We start from the raw sequence: 3999 nt of genomic DNA, 5'->3' as shown, positions 1-3999 counted from the left end.
GATTGTATAAAATGAAAGAAGGATTAGACCCTCATCTAACTTGCAGGTTTCATCGTTTCTATCAACTTTCAGCATTGTCCAACGTTTCATATTGAAGGGTTGTACAGTAATGGAACTTTTTAAAAACATTAAATCTTTAAAAATCCATATCTCCCAAACGAAATAAGTCGTTTTTAGTGGTTTGGTGATTCTTATGTAAAAATGTCTGCCAAACATTTTGGTGCTATCAAAATTAGAAAAAAAGTGAGGGCATTTCGAGAAATTTGCATTTTAAGTTTTAAATTGCAAAAATCGACAAGTTGACAACACTGCAAAAAATTATTAGTACGCCATTTGATTGTACGTTAAAAATCCTTCAAAATGAGTACCCCAATCCTGTCTGTATCATAATTTGGTCCAGAGATATGTTCAAAAGAAAAATGGTGTTTCTTGAAGATCGGAAAAAAGTGGAGGCAGTCTCCAGAACCGGGGGGTAAGTCGATGGGTACAAAACGTTGGATTTTTGGTTGTTGGCCTAAAATAAGTCGTTCCACCAAGTTTGGTTCAAATCGGAGAGGGTCGATGCAACTGACTCGGTCACTTGAGATGGAATGACCCATATCTTATACATGCAAACAACCGATCCGAATGCAAGCTTAGATGATTATGTAACGTGAAACGGAAAACGGTCTGCGATCCGAAAGGTCCTCCTGTTCGTTGAGGTCAGTGTCCACCGTGTATGGTTTTCTACCAAGTGCCATTTTTCGTCGTCTGATAGGGCGATAGTTGGAAGACGTTGCAACGAAGTCTCGATTCCGGAGAGACTGTTCGATCTGGTGTTCGATTGGATCAAGTTTTGCTCGGCCCGTTCCTTAGTGAAAATGAGGGTGAGCTACGGTCACAGTGTATGGTGAAGGAAGACACCAGTTCCGCGTGTGTGGAGGTCAAACATCCCGGTTCAATTTCCCAACCAAGATTTGTTGCTGGTGCATTCCCGGTTGTGTTCACGTGTTCTGGGCTCAGAGTCCGTTGAGTAGCCCAGGTGTACCGCCTGAACACTGCCTAAAAATCTCAAAACTTCTTTGTAGCTCTCCGAACTTTACTGGAGACTTCTTATCTAATCAAATCTAATCTAATCTAATCTTATACAAACGCAGTACGAGAAAGCATCCTAGAAAATGATTAGGTTACATAAGGTCTAATCATTTTTCTTGTCTAATTGATGTTTACAGCATATCTGAGATATGATATAAACATCAATACGGCCACTGCGTTGTATTTGCTGCAAAGATGATTCTTGGAAATGAATGGGAACATTTCTTGAATCTACAGGGGTGGAAGGATGCGTGAACATACCGTACCAAACGCTCCGAGTTACTATGTTTAGTTGTGTGTAATGTGTAAATATTTGTACAATATTGAAGAATCATAAAATAATGCAATAATACCGAACTTTCTCCTATGTTGGTAATGATTCTTTTGCGCTTGAAAGTTTCGTTGGATGCTTCCGCTCCTTGTTTATCATTGGATGTGGGTAGAAAACTCCATTCAGCATTTAATTAATTTAACACATATTGAATTTAGATTGATTAGATAAAAGCAGATGAAACGAACGGTTTCACGAAGTCAGTCCAAGCGAATCTGTAGATAGCTGCCGTGCTATTTATGGATAGGTATGGTAATCAGTTTAAAATAGTCCCGTCGTTAGCAGAACTTGTTTGAAGTATCTCGAATGGAGTGATCTTTTGGGTTGGGTATCAGGTTCAGCACTGTGAATTACAATTCTTCGACGCGAATACTACGAATGATGGGATGTCGTGGTTCCGATGAAGTTTCATCTTCATTTTCGAAACCGTGTGTCAGTGGAAAACGCAGTGACGTACAGCTAGTATGTCTTCGGAGATGGGATGCAGCTTCTTCTACATAGATGGTCTGATCCCTGTTGAAAAGGACAATCGTATTCTTGGCCATCGTCGGAAATTTTGACCGCAACCGAATATACATTTAAAAAAACTTCGTGGAAAAAACGAACGTTAAGTTCATTCACACGCACTGAACACAGCATATTCTACCCCACGCAGCATTATTGGAAACTTTTACGGGAACTTAAATTCAACGGCCCAAATGGGAAATTCTAATCGAAAATTCAATAAGGAAGCAAAAACGTGACAGCGAAATCGAAAATCAACCCCTCTGAACTTTACTGGAGACTTCGGAACTAAACTGAAGGCTTTTGATAAGCTCGGACTATCTGTTAAGTTAAGTCCTACTATTTCCTTGAAGTTAATTGAACTACCCTTCACTGACGTCCTATTTTTTTCCTTGGTTTGTTTTCCGTCGATCTTGTTTTCTGTGCTGAGCACCAATGTTACCGATGCCAGGGAGGCAACTCATCAACTCATAATTGGGACCAACGGCGTTATCAGAGATGTTATGCCTCAGAACATCCCGGCGTTGCCGACTGGGATTGAACCCAGGCCTACTGAGGTGAGAGGTAATCACGCTACTCTAAAATTTTAGTAATTCTTTGGAGATCCAAATGGAACTGTCCTGAATATCTTTAATCCTCGCTGAAAACCTCTGGCATTCTGTAAAATTCCTGTATATGTTTTAAGTTTTCGAAACTTATCAGGAGTTCTTCTAAATGCATTAATATTCCTGAAACTTCTTTAAGCTTATTGAAGTTGTCCTGAAATTAATGGAGCTGTCCTGAATTCATCAAAAGTGACCCTTCCTGATCTTTAACCTAAACTCTAGACTCCTAGGCTTTTCTCAAATATATATAACAATATGATCTACTCTTTCACTTAACTTGTAACAAGGTTACAAGTATTCAAAAAATAAGTTATAATACAGCCCTACACAAGCCCATTAAAATACTTTTTTCACACGAGCGAATCGCGTTCCAAGTCTCTGGATTCAAACCGACAAAGAACGTCAAACGAGGAATTCATATGACGATTGGTACACTCAAAGATAAATTAAATCAAAAAAGCTTAAAAAGTATGCAGATTCCCGCTTCACCTTATTGAGTCCGAGCCATGATTACTTCGGCAGTAGTCATGCATGATTAAATTCGAAATGATCTTTCCAGTATTAAATTTTATTCTTTTTCAATACTGATATATAATCAAAATACTGAAATAGAATCAAAAATGATTAAAATTTATTCAAAAAAAGATAATCTTCAATCTAATCAACCATGGTTAAACTGGGATTAATATCAGATGCTTATTTTTACAAAAGAGAGTATTAATTTTTAATCATTCGATATGATTAAACTGAGTTTAATGTCAAATTGATTAAATGTCAAGCAAAATGGGAATAGTTTAATTTACCAGTGTAGGTACACACTTAGATTTTTTTGCCGAGATGGGCAACACCGAGTAGCTCGGCATGTTATTTTGCTGGATTTCAGTGAAAACTTGCCGAGATTCAGCTAAATTTATATTTGTTAGCTGAGATCATGGCAAAATTCCCGTTTGTTAGTTCAATCTTGGCAAGTTTTTCACTGATATCCAGTAAAATAAAATGCGGAGGTGCTCGGTGGTGCCCATCCCGGCAAAAAAATTTTAGTGTGTAGAGTTTATGCCACCGGAAAATCTCGTCCGAATGTGTGCATGGGAACCGAACTTCAACAAGGTAGACTTCGGGTTCGTTCACGAGTCGGATTTGGATACTTATTGGGTCAAACTGCGTGAAGGGCTAGATCGGGCTACAGCAGAGATTTGTAGGAAACGGTGTTAGAAAAAGTTAACGAGTTTTGTAATTCTGCTCGAAATTTTACGGTAATGTTATACGTTGATCACCAATAAAAATATTTAATGAAAGCCAATTTTCTAGGGGCCACTCTAACCTACTCGTTTAAAATAATCATAAGTCATGACCATAAAAGATAAAAATTTGATGCCATCAGCAAAGTTGGTTAAAATTTATTGTTCTACATTTTTTGAAAACACTGCATAAGTCTATATCAAGCAATAAAAAAATGTTTAATTTTTAATTCACCAATTTTAAGGA

This window comes from Ochlerotatus camptorhynchus, unplaced genomic scaffold, assembly GCF_037179485.1.
Source record: "Ochlerotatus camptorhynchus isolate MF236.1 unplaced genomic scaffold, CSIRO-AGI_Acam_v1.1 ptg000432l, whole genome shotgun sequence".
NCBI lineage: Eukaryota > Metazoa > Arthropoda > Insecta > Diptera > Culicidae > Ochlerotatus > Ochlerotatus camptorhynchus.
This window is presented reverse-complemented; position numbering follows the sequence as displayed.